The sequence below is a fragment of the Pyxicephalus adspersus genome, chromosome 7 (genome assembly GCF_032062135.1).
Source record: "Pyxicephalus adspersus chromosome 7, UCB_Pads_2.0, whole genome shotgun sequence".
NCBI classification, from domain to species: domain Eukaryota; kingdom Metazoa; phylum Chordata; class Amphibia; order Anura; family Pyxicephalidae; genus Pyxicephalus; species Pyxicephalus adspersus.
The window spans coordinates 66,052,045-66,065,937 of record NC_092864.1 but is presented as its reverse complement, the minus strand read 5'-3'; the positions used below and the strand labels follow the sequence as shown (position 1 = coordinate 66,065,937).

Sequence of the window (13,893 nt, the reverse complement as noted above, 5' to 3'; positions counted from 1 at the left end):
TATGTGAGCTGATCATTGTACAATGTCATATAAATAGGAATCAATGTACAATTTACATAGAAATATTTCCTAGCTCTGTATTTAGATTGTGAGCCCCTTTGAGGGACAGCTAGTGACACAACTATGGACTATGTACAGCGCTGCGTAATACGATGGTGCTATATAAATACTGTGCAATAATAATAATAATAATAATAATATTTAGAGGTGGGATGCAGTTCTTTTATACTTATCCTACCTTATAATAAGTGGGGGTGCTATGAACTCAGTGATCACTGCACACAATGTATTGTAATTATAATAATAAACAGGATTTATATAGCGCCAACATATTACGCAGCGCTGTACAATAAATAGAGGATGTAAACGACAGACAGATACAGACAGTGACACAGGAGGAGAGGACACTGCCCCGAAGAGCTTACAATCTAGTAGGTGGGGGATTATCACACAATAGGAGGGGAGATTGATTAGAGAAAGGCAATGTCAAAGTTTTCTAACTTGCATGCATTTACTATCCTGCATTGTATCTTAGTAAAGTTGTGAAGTGATGACAATGTGAGCTGACTTTTGGACATTGCTAGAAGCTTTAGCATTTCTGATGACACAAGTAACTGCTGTCATGTCCCCCCATTGTTCCCCACATCTCACTTACTTTCCAGAAGACCAGCCCTGAACTTGTGGATGAATTAGCAGTGTCCCAGTGGCGAATCTCTATGCCCCATTCAGGCGAACCTGTCCCTTCCCTTCCTATCTCAGAGCAGGATACTTTACAGATACTTTGTAGCACAGCAGCCCCTGCTCCTAGGACTGCAATACTAATCATATAAGGAGGGGGATTTCTTCAAGGCTTTGCATTCACCTCGTAGGAGGATGTGTAGTCACACCACGTGCACCCCCCGTGTTTGTGGACGGAATGGGCTATTCCGTTCTTGCTACACAGCACAGCTCGGTCTGTCTGCCTCCCACACAGGTCCGTGACGCAGATCCTGGCGTGGGAGGCGGCCTGGGCGTGGGTGGCAGAATCTTACTAGCTGTATGGAATACCAAATACTAAATCTCACTCCACAGGGAGGAAAGAAACAAGGAGAAGACACACCATCCGTCCCAATGACCTAATCCTAGGGAGAGGGATGGAGTGTGTGTGGGTGGAGGGTGTGAGCTATGAGGTGTGCTACAAACCACAACAATTCCTGTCATTGTGTGTGTGGGGACAATACAGTGCAATAATGTGTGGGGTACCCACTGAAAAAAGAAGGGGCAGGGCACTCACCCCAATATGGTATTATTAAATAGGATTTATATAGTGCCAACATATTATGCAGCGCTGTACATAATAGGGGTTGCAAATGGCAGATACAGACTGACAGGAGGAGGCGAGCCCAAAGAGCTTACAATCTAAGAGGTGGGGGAAGTAACACACAATAGGAGGGGGATATGTCGTGAGGGGATTAAAGAGGAAGTAAACTGAAAAATGCCCAAAACAAAAAAAATTATCTTCAATCCCCTTAGCACAGTCCAATCCATCTGGGGGATCCTGCATCATCCCAGAGCTGGCGCCACCATTAATATATAGCGCCATCATATTACACAGCGCTGTACAAAGTCCATAGTCATGTCACTAGCTGTCCCTCAAAGGAGCTCACAATCTAATGTCCCTACCATAGTCAGATAACATTATTGCAGTCTAAGGTCAAATTTTAGGGGGAAGCCAATTAACCTAACTGCATGTTTTTGAGATGTGGGAGGAAACCCACACAGACACGGTGAGAACCTGCAAAGTCCATGCAGATGGTGTCCTGGCTGGAAATTGAACCTGGGACCTAGCACTGCAAAGGCCAGAGTGCTAACCCCTGAGCCATCTTCTCTTCTTCCTATTCTTCATCCAGCCCAGGCACGAGATCGGGTGACGTAGGATCGAAAAAAAACTTGCCGATTTCACTGCGCATGCGTGAGATTGGCAAGATGCGCGAAAAGGCTCCTTCTGCGCATGCCCGAGATGTTCAGGTATGCGCAGAACGAGCACCCAAGAGCCTCCCGGGATGCATGGCGTAGTTATACCGGGAGGCTTTACGCTAGGCGATTTGGGGCAGTGCTGTACTTTTTTTTTTAAAAGGGTTGCAGTGCCACGCATTAACTCAGTGCACTTCAAATGTGTTTTAACACACCATAATGTATGGTAAGGCACTAGTGTCCCTATTTTATGTACAGCGCTGTGTAATATGTTTGCGCTATATAAATCCTGTTTATTAATAATAATAATAAAAATAATAATAGCGTGCATGGTGGTTTGCTGCACTGCAAACTAAAAAAAAAAAACGGAAAACTAAACTCAACATTTTTAGTTTACATAGAGTAGACAACCTTCTAAAAATGTAAACATGTTTTTTTTTTTAAGTGCAACAGCCTTTTTTTAAAAAAAAGTGCAGGACTGCCACGGCGATGAAGACTCACTAGATTGTAAGCTCTTCTGGGCAGAGTCCTCTCCTCCTCCAGTGTCACTGTCTGTATCTGTCTGTCATTTGCAAGGGGAAAGAGGAAAGAAATGCTGATCTCACGCATGCGCTGTGAGATCGTCTCTCTTTTTTTCCCCCTTCACAGCAGCTACGTCACCTGATCTCACACCTGTGCAGTACAAGTTTAGGTGGCATAGAAGGAAGGCAAGAAGTCTGAAGAGAAAACAGAAGATGGTGGTGCCCAAAGTTTCCTTTGCGCCAGGACGAAGAGGAGTGACACGGATTGTGTGAAGGACCAGCGCCATCAAGGATCTGCGGGATTAAAGGTTAGTGTCATTTTTTTTTTTTAGTAACGCTTTAACACAGAACAATAAAGGAGGAAAAGAAGGAAGAAGATGGCAGCGCCAGCAACAGGTGAGCACAATCAATAGTTTTTTAAGTTTAGTTCTGCTTTAAAGTGAAACTGAACTATTTTTGGGTTTTTTGGTGTGACAAGCAAGACGCCCCTAGCGGCTTTAAAGCTCCTTATGCTACTAGAACATAGTGATCATTTGTTTTCCCAAATTTAACAAACTCACCCCAGTAATAATCACTCTGCCTGGTGCCTAGAAGACTTCCTACCAACCCTCCCTTTCCCTGCACTGTAGACATGTCCTGACCCAACCTTCAGTTATTTATAACAATTCCCCCTACACCACCAGGCTGACTTGGGCTTCTTAGTCTTCGATGATCCAGTGCTGTATGAAGGACACTTCTCCCCCAGTGTTTTTGACATCTCAGTGTGAATGTCCTTTGCTGACTTTCCCCGGAGAAACAAAAACTTTATGACGGCCCGTAACTCCAACAACGTGAAATTTGCTTGTGCCTCTGGCATCACAGCTTCTCACTAAAAGAAAAAACAGTTTTAGGAATCGCAAAGACCTCATATTTGCACAGTTACATACTAAGATATTAGGCTGTCAAATACCCCTACACTCATTTTTCTATTTCATCTGGAAGGGGGCAAAGCCACGACCTTCTCAGCAACCCCTCGTATGTGCCACTAGGACAGTGACAGACAAAGCAGCCATGCTCACAATGGGTGCACACCTAGCATTGGCACAGTAGCAGCAACACCTTAGTTCATATATAATATCAATTTTGTTTTTTAAAAATATAAATATAACAGGGAACATTACACATGTGCTCTATATGAGGACAATCTATTATTTTTCAAATGACTGATGGCTCCCCACTACACATGAAATCCAGCCATACAAAATGTGCAGTGCAGTGTGCTGACATAACACTGCATGCACTACAGTATACCTGATAACAGCAACATGCAACCTTTACCATGCGTTATCCTAAGGCACCACTTTTAATAAGCCCTAAATCGTATTATTTGTAATGACTAAAAAACATTTGCATAATGTTATAACAATGTCATTGTAACCTATAAATGTAAGAACATGTGCAAACCCAGCACCAAAACCATACAGGTACTCTGCTGACATCTAGTGGTAGAATATACAAACTATTTATACAATGTAATCCTATGCATCTAAACAGATTTGTTAAAGGCTAACTCCAGGAATATGAAAGAAATACTTCATACAATCCTCTCATTACTGCAGGCTGCACCTCTGTGGGAGTAAAGAATCTGCAATTAATGTAACTTCTGCTTTATTATTTGGACTTGTGCTTCTTACATCTCCTACACAGGCACCACTCTCCAAGAATGTAAACATACAATTCATTATGAACATTATATGTAAATCATTTTTTTAAATCCCATCTAATTACAATGTTAGTGTAATATACTGCAGCTTGAATCCTGGAACTAACATTTCCTGCCCAAGGATGGCTACCCTCACTTCTCCAGTGGATCTATGAAGGAAGCTATGGCTGTCACTAGTCTGTTTTTAAGATTTCCCTATTTTATGGTACAAAATTAAGTCATATTTAGGGGAGTAAGTAGAGAAAGGTAAAAAAAAAAAAAAAAATAATATAATGGTACAGGCGCAGAGGAAGGCACCAATATCTTCTTCTCTCCTCTCCCGGTTCTTCTTCCTGCATCACCTGTTCGCAAGATCAGATGATGTAGATGGGGAAAAAAGATTGCCGATCCCACTGCACATGCGTGAGGTTGGGATTTTTTTCTTACAATAAAGCGTACCTAAACTCACAATTTTCACTTTACATAAAAGGTAAGACAACCCTTTTATGTTAAGTAAAAATTCTGTTGTTTGTTTTTTTAAGTGCTGCACTCTTTTAAAAAAAAAGGGTCCAGCACTGCCTCCTGATTGTCGATCACCTAGGCGGTCGAGAATGAATGGGAGCGCAAAGACTCTCGGGATACCTATGTCACCTATCACGGGAGGCTCTTGGGGGCGCCTTCTGCTCATCTCGAGCATGCACAAAAGTAGCCTTTTTGGGCAAAATGAAAAATAGGCGCAGTGGCCCTAGGGAAGTCAGGCCCGTTTCTCTTCTTTACAGAACAGAGACTCTAACTGGCTAGCAGTGTAGGGACCTAGGAAATATATTGGAGCAATGAGGTTCATTCTCACTTTAAATCAACCTTAACTGCCACCGACATATTCTCAATAAACTGACATATTTTTCAAATATCTCCTCTTCCTGTAGAATTCTAACTGATATTCTAATAAACATTAATATGAAAACATGTATCATGGCCTTTTAAACATAACAATTGAGATGTAAAACATCTGGAACAGACAAAATGTCCCTAATAGTTTAAAGTAATGTCTGTGTGGGAGGAATTTGGCAAGCAGGAGTTTTTCAGTTGTAGAGAGGCTGAAATGCTATTCCAGAAACCTGCAGGTTTTTTTTACTGACACTGGTTTTACTGTTTTTTTTTTTATTTATATAAATGTTTCACACAGGATTCACATAATTTTCCAAAAGAGTCCATTTACCAAAATGTGTGAATCTTGGTTGAAATTTGCAAAATCTTGTGTGAAAATAAAAAGAGGAGTGTAAAGTAGTGTAAAATATAAAAGAGAGAGTCCTTGGAAAATAGGCCAAAATAAATGGCTAAGTGTATATCATCTGTCACCTATATTAATATCTGAATCTCCTAAACTGTAAGAGTATTCCAAATAATCCTTAATACCCTGGTATACTCTCTCTTTCCAGTGGATTTGTCCAAGTCTATGTATTTCCATCTGTAAGGGTTACATTTATATTACATGGAGATAAAAACAAATCCATAAAAACATATCAATTACATCAAATAGAAATATAGAATGGACTAGAATTGTTTTCGATACAAAAGTTTTACTTGTTTGTTCCTGTGAAGCACAATACCCCATGCAAACCCCAGTGACCACAGCCCCTGGGTGGCTCTTTAAGCAGTGGTCTGCCAGTAACTCCTCACAGGGAAAGAATGGAGGCAGTTGAGGGTAGTTGATGACTGTCTATCAATGCTACTCACATGCCCATTCATTTTTATTGAGCGTGGTGGTATTGGCTGCTCAGCGGCTGTCAGCCACCTAGGAGCAGCCTCATACTGTGTGTGGGTATAGTCTTAGGCTACGTACACACGTGCAATAATTATCACTGGAAATGAACGACTAACGATCGATCGTCCGATAATTGCTAACAAATTACAGTGAATAACGACTGGCCAACGACGACGATGAACAAGGAATGTCACTGGAAAGAAACAACCGTTCCGGCGGGTCTGATTGGATGACGATCGTTCACTACCTATTTTGTGGGTACGGTCGTTCAGTGATCGTGGATTGCTCTGCGGTACACTTCCTGCATCGTTCAAACGATAGTATCTAGTGTGTGTACATTATTGGTGGATTATTTTTGAACAATAATATCGTTAGAGCATGTACAGAACTGTGCACAATATGATCATTCAAAGTAATCTAAGTTTGATCTAAGTTTTAAACTAAGTTGATCTGTTGTTAATCATTAGTTTTCTAATGATAATTATTGCACGTGTGTATGTAGCGTTAGTGTATTTTATTCACAGGAACAGTTGAGTGAAGCTTTTGTATTGATTGCATGTATGATCCATTCTCTGTTTTCATTAGATGGGATTGCTATGTTTTATGGATTTTGTTATTTTCTGAGCATTAACCTAATGAATCTAACATAAAGGGTATCCTCCAAATTCCACTTTTCTGCTGGTATACTGTATTACTAGTTGTGATTACCTTTCAGATTTTAGTGATGATACCTTTTAATGTCACTTACCCATGTTTTTATTCCCAAAAATGTTACCCTTTGGGGAAATATTTTTAAATTCCTTTTCAGCTTTGGGAATAGAACACTTCACAGTATAGGAGCTTTACGTGCATTCTGTTGGGTGCTCTTGTAGTCCTGTAGCTTCAGGGGGCTTTATATACAGTGTACTGATAAGCATTCACTTAGACATATATTCACTGTAACTGGAACCTTTCTGCAATACTCCTAGAGGCTCCATCCAATCCAAAAAATTATCAGGTTTCTGAAATTTCCTTTTGGTTCAGGTGCTAACTGGCTTACCGGAGTAGTGACATCAATCAATGGATAGCCAGTGCTGGTGGTACATATGTGATCAGTGCTGGGGTAATGGTGATCAGTGTTTGACAGGGAGTGCAGAGTGATGTAGTGGTGATCTATGGTGGAGGGGTACAGTGGTGATCAGTGGTAAATGGAGGGACAGATATGAGCAGTGGTTAAGGGGAGGGGTAGAGGGGAGCAATAGTGGCGAAGGAGTAAAGTGGTTGCAGAATTGAGGGGTGGTAGAGGGAAGTGTGGGAGGTGATCAGTGGTAGCTGAAGACAGGTGCAGCATATTGGTCTCCTCTGTTGTCCCTATGCCCATCAGCTGCCTCTGCACAGCCTTCTGTCTATGTGTTCCTGCTGGTGGATGCTGACAGCATTAAGAAACAGTAGACCAATGTCATGAGAAGCCGAATGTTGGGGTACTCTATTGAGCAGGGGGTAATAGACATGCTCAGGACAGAAAGTGGTAGGAGATCAAAGATCAGCAGTTCCCTGATCTCTTCATGCTCTCCACCATGATAATGTTGGTAGCACTCATGCCCTGAAACTATGAGAAAGGTAAGAAGGTATTAGGTGTCTATAAAGTCTATCACCTTTACAAGCAAGCTTCCGAACACTGAGCAGGCACCTGCCTAGGTTGTTATGTGAGTAGACCTGCCTTCCACTGACTTTCAAAAAAGATGGGTACTTTATTCTACTGCCACTGACTACCAGTGCAGTGGGGTTGTTTTAATTCCTATTGATCACCAATGAGCTTTGTGTTAAAGCTTTGAAGCTTGGCTTTGTAGTCCAAATCCATTTTAATTCTTTTTTCATCCTCTAGTAATAGGAAAACATTCCTAAACGGCCAAGAACTCAGAACATGCATCAGCATATGTGCAGTAATGCATGTAAATTGATGACAGGGTGTTAAAATGCAACCTAAACTCAACATTTTCACTTTACATTAAAGGGTAGACAACCCTTATATGTAAAGGAAAAATGTTATTTATTTTTTAAGTGCAAAATTTTTAAAAAAGGGTGCAGCACCTCTCCTTTCAGATTGCTGCGGCATTCAAGACTTAATGGGAGTGCAGAGCCTCCAGGGTTACCTACGTCACGCATCCCCGGAGGCTGTGGGTGCTCCTTCTGCACATGATGCACCCTGATCTCCGACATGCACAGAAGGGGCATGCTGATTTCATGCAAGGGCAGTAAGATTGGCTCTCTTTTTGTCCCCCTTTACAGCGGCTATGTCACCCGATCTCATGCCTGCACGGTCCGAGATTGAGTGACGTGCCGAAAAAAAAAACTGGAGATGGCGGCGGCCGGTGCTGAAGAGGAATCCCTGGATGACACGGGACTGGATTGAAGGAAGAGCCAGTGGCGATTAGAGATCTGCAGGATTAAAGGTAACTGTAATATTTTTTGTTTTCAGTTTAGTTCTGCTTTAAACCACAATAATAAAAAATGCAGAACTGTGATGTGCTCTGTCACTTCCCTTTACACTGTATAGACCTATATGGACACATTCCAATCAGCCCATTACAGCTATTGTACCTTTAATAAATTACTACTAGCTAGTGCAGGGGTTCTTACCCGGGGGTACCCCATGGTGGTATGGGAACCAAATGCTGGGGGTAAAAGACTCGATCTCTGGGTACTGGTAATGTATTATTATACTTGGGAACATTATTAAATCTGAAATCAAAGTGAAGAAAGCGACTTGACGTGTCAGATGACATGCGAGTGTCCATAACTGTACCCCGATTCCATGCTTTAATTGTATAAAAACATCAGCTAATATCTCACTACATTAGTGAAAGTCTGTGTTATGTGGTCAAGATATTAAAAAAAACTTGCAGATTTAAGTTTCTTTTCTTTTTTTATGTAATACTCAACTGTAAAAAGTAAAATTATTGGTTTATATTCTGAAACAGGTGAATCAGTTATATTGTAAAAAGTTGCTGTTTGTATATTTGTCATTTTTTATTTAGTTTTTTTGTAAATAAATATGATAAAGTTATCAGTTGTTATGATTTTATTTCTTGTTCTCTTCCTAGCTATCCATATCTAAAGTACAGTAAAAGCTGTTGACATATTTGGAAGTCTGGCAAGGAATGGTGATGATTATTTCGACAGTCAAGTAAAGGGGGTATGGGACAATATGGGGACAAATATCAAAAGGTTAAGAACCCCTGAGTTAGTGTACACTGTATTTTATTGCCATGGCATGTTGATGCAGCCATTCCTGCACATTATACACACAGCAATAATCTGTCCTGCAGGAGGGAGGGCTCATACAAGCTGTGACCAATCACAGGGGGCGGTGCTTTGCGCTGATTGGCTGCTTCTTCTTACTTTCAGTTTTGATGGAGGCTCTGCCTGTAAGTCAGTGATTTCCAGGAAAAGGAAACTGGGCGAATGTTTTGTTCAGTTCCTGAGCTGCACCGACCATTAGTGATTGAGACTCTGAGCAGAGAGGTAGGTGAGGACTGAGGAGCCATTATCTGTCATTATATTCTTCTAATGTCATGCAGATTACAGAAATGTCACCCTAACCTTCTCTAGATATGTTTTATGACTTTATTATTATTATTTGTAATAATATTATTATTATTATCTGTGCATGTTGTGTGAATTACAGATGTGATTGTGTTATTTGTCCTCATATGATATTCTATTTTAGTTTTTTTTTCTTTTACTTACTTGAAGTAGAACTAAAGTCATTTTGTTTCCATTTACTGACCAGCCGGCTTCTCTGCCAGTCTTCCAGCAATCATTCTTTGCCAATGGTCCCTATTTATTGTACAGCGCTGCATAATATATTGGCGTTATATAAATCCTGTTCATTAATAATAATATTTGTGCAGCACATGTACGATCTGCATAGAATTGTACCGTGATTATGTAGTTCTGTGTGAATTACATCATTCTGACCCAGCACAATAAAGGCGTCTGGATACCTAAACCCAGAAGACATGCTAGAGCCGGAGACCAAGGGCGATCGCAGCTCTGCGGGGTTCTTTTTGGCAAATTATTCTGGCATTGTTACTGTTACTTCCAGGGGTCCCAGCATTTAGTTCCATGCACTAGTTATCTACAGTTATATGGGGGATTTCTATTCATTTAGTCATTATTTTTACACAGTATTTATATAGCTCCAACATATTACGCAGCACTGTACAAGGTCATGTGACTAGCAGTCCCTCAAAAGATTTCACAATCTAATGTCCCTACCATAGTCATATGTCTTTATTACGGTCTAAGGTCAATTTTGGAAGCCAATTACCTAGTTGCATGTTTTTGGAATGTGGGAGGAAACCGGATTACCCGGAGGAAATCCAAAAAAAACTTGCAGATTTAAGTTTCTTTTCTTTTTTTATGTAATACTCAACTGTAAAAAGTAAAATTATTGGTTTATATTCTGAAACAGGTGAATCAGTTATATTGTAAAAAGTTGCTGTTTGTATATTTGTCATTTTTTATTTAGTTTTTTTGTAAATAAATATGATAAAGTTATCAGTTGTTATGATTTTATTTCTTGTTCTCTTCCTAGCTATCCATATCTAAAGTACAGTAAAAGCTGTTGACATATTTGGAAGTCTGGCAAGGAATGGTGATGATTATTTCGACAGTCAAGTAAAGGGGGTATGGGACAATATGGGGACAAATATCAAAAGGTTAAGAACCCCTGAGTTAGTGTACACTGTATTTTATTGCCATGGCATGTTGATGCAGCCATTCCTGCACATTATACACACAGCAATAATCTGTCCTGCAGGAGGGAGGGCTCATACAAGCTGTGACCAATCACAGGGGGCGGTGCTTTGCGCTGATTGGCTGCTTCTTCTTACTTTCAGTTTTGATGGAGGCTCTGCCTGTAAGTCAGTGATTTCCAGGAAAAGGAAACTGGGCGAATGTTTTGTTCAGTTCCTGAGCTGCACCGACCATTAGTGATTGAGACTCTGAGCAGAGAGGTAGGTGAGGACTGAGGAGCCATTATCTGTCATTATATTCTTCTAATGTCATGCAGATTACAGAAATGTCACCCTAACCTTCTCTAGATATGTTTTATGACTTTATTATTATTATTTGTAATAATATTATTATTATTATCTGTGCATGTTGTGTGAATTACAGATGTGATTGTGTTATTTGTCCTCATATGATATTCTATTTTAGTTTTTTTTTCTTTTACTTACTTGAAGTAGAACTAAAGTCATTTTGTTTCCATTTACTGACCAGCCGGCTTCTCTGCCAGTCTTCCAGCAATCATTCTTTGCCAATGGTCCCTATTTATTGTACAGCGCTGCATAATATATTGGCGTTATATAAATCCTGTTCATTAATAATAATATTTGTGCAGCACATGTACGATCTGCATAGAATTGTACCGTGATTATGTAGTTCTGTGTGAATTACATCATTCTGACCCAGCACAATAAAGGCGTCTGGATACCTAAACCCAGAAGACATGCTAGAGCCGGAGACCAAGGGCGATCGCAGCTCTGCGGGGTTCTTTTTGGCAAATTATTCTGGCATTGTTACTGTTACTTCCAGGGGTCCCAGCATTTAGTTCCATGCACTAGTTATCTACAGTTATATGGGGGATTTCTATTCATTTAGTCATTATTTTTACACAGTATTTATATAGCTCCAACATATTACGCAGCACTGTACAAGGTCATGTCACTAGCAGTCCCTCAAAAGATCTCACAATCTAATGTCCCTACCATAGTCATATGTCTTTATTACGGTCTAAGGTCAATTTTGGAAGCCAATTACCTAGTTGCATGTTTTTGGAATGTGGGAGGAAACCGGATTACCCGGAGGAAATCCACGCACACACAGGGAGAACCTGCAAACTCCACGCAGATAGTGTCCTGGCCGAGATTCAAACCTGGGACCTAGTGCTGCAAATGCCAGAGCGCTAACCTCTGAGCCACCGTGCCATGCAGATAGTGCCCTGGCCAAGATTCAAACCTGGGACCTAGTGCTGCAAATGCCAGAGTGCTAACCTCTGAGCCACCGTGCTGTCATGCTTATCTCTAGCAGTTACTAAAGCTGGCTATACACCTTGCAATCTCTGTCCAATCTCACGTTAGATCTTCTAAAACTTTGTAGTAAAATCTATATCTAAACAATCAACCTAAAGCCAAACCTTCTATCAGCTTAATACACAGATAAAATACAAATTCCAATAGATTTCTGGCCAATCAGCTCTGAGATTTTCACAGGTGTAGCACACGACACAACCTGACAGGCAGGAGACTTTAGAGACATTATTTTATTTTGCTGCATTTTAATAACATAGGTCATGTCTTTTAGCCTTTAAAAGGAAAATTCTTAGACTGAAAAGCTATATCGCCCGTATTTCTCCTCCTATCAGCGTGCACTGTAAATTACTGGCTGCTTGTGCTGCTTTTCATCCCCCAGGCTTCGCTAAACCATACAGTGATTGTGTGAATAGGATTCCGAGTTATTTTATTATTTCATTTGCTTTTTGAGGATAATGCAAAGTAAAACTGTACAAAAAAGGAACATCTGAGACAGTGGGCCTCATTTAATAAAGCTCTCCAAGGCTTGAGAGAATACACTTTCATCAGTGAAGCTGGGTGATAGAACAAACCTGGAATAGAGCTGGTCCAGGTTTTAAAGCATTTGCTAGCAAATAGCATCTAACTTCAATAAATCAGCCCCAATGTGTTAAACAGTACTTAAAAAGGTCAAGTTATTTTAAAGCTATAGTCTGAGACGATTAGTTGCAACCACAGCATAGGGCAGGTGATGTCTCTTCTGCAATGAAATAAACACACATATCTGCTTGCAGTTTTTTAAATAAACTCTGCTCTCCTCACTCAATTACAGGCGCTAGACTCTTCGCTTGGTCCTCTTCCTGGATCACATTCTGCAGATTGGCTGGGTGGGAATGGCTTTTATTCACTGGCACCTATTCCCGGCAGCATACACAGCTCAGTGTACATTGACAGATTGCAAATGGCTAGGCGCAATTGTTTTATTGCAGAATGGACATAGCATTTCCCTTCTGCAATACCAGCCTTCTCACATTTTTGGGATGAATAAACTTTCTCTATAAAGAATAATGGATTTATTATTTAGAACTTTTAACTCCTCTCAGATTAATGTATAGTAAAAAAAATGCTTCTCCAATAGCATGACTGATGTTTTTCCTCATTGGCATTGTATTAACACACACCTGAATGCTCCAGACCAGCAAGCTGCCATAACATCTGCTTTTACTTACCCTCTTCATTCGTTTACAAGTGGTAAGGGTGTACCTAATTTTCACACACTACTTCTGCATTTTAACTTACCCTTTTTAAATAAATAATGACACAATGTCGTATGTGTTGTGGTTCATCTGAGGTTGTTATACCTAATTTTAAGGCCTGCTTTGTAATTATGCCTTGATACTCAAAAGCCTAGCAATAAAATAGGGTGTACTTTCTTTTTCCTACGACTGTAGATCCTTGTTTTGCAGTGCCAAATATTTTAAATGGCTCCCCAGGGTACCTGGATGGTAGTATGCTGCAACACACAATAAAAGGTTTATTGCTAACCACACCTATATAAGGAAAATAAAATGCACGCCTCCTCTTTACTATTGAATGCTGGGATATCTAAAGCAAAACTGAAACTGAAAGCCGTGGTAAAGTGGAAGTAAATTTCCTTCCCCCTCTCTTCTTTGCTGGCACCAGCACCTACACCTTGTCCTTTTCTGGTTTCAGGATCTTTGGCTATCATGGTTGGCCAGACTGAAATAGTGTAACTCTCGCGCATGTGCACAGGAGTTTATTTATTCCATATCTTAGATATGTAAGGATTGTACACATGCGCATCTCAGCGTATAGTAAAGCGGACCTAACCTCAGAATTTAAAGTAAAAATGATTTTTTTTTCCCGCTGCGTGATCAAAACAAAATACGAGCG

At 40.4% G+C, this 13,893-nt stretch overlaps 1 protein-coding gene across 2 annotated transcripts in view; it reads right to left on the bottom strand.

Moving 5' to 3' along the window:
• Window positions 1–786, bottom strand: part of NAB1 (NGFI-A binding protein 1) — a 33,277-nt gene extending 32,491 nt beyond the window's left edge. For both annotated transcript variants that reach the window (XM_072418809.1, XM_072418812.1), the window contains exon 1: window positions 656–786. The gene's annotated coding sequence lies outside the window, so the exon portion shown is untranslated. The remainder of the gene's footprint in view (window positions 1–655) is intronic.
• Window positions 787–13,893: the final 13,107 nt, after the last annotated feature.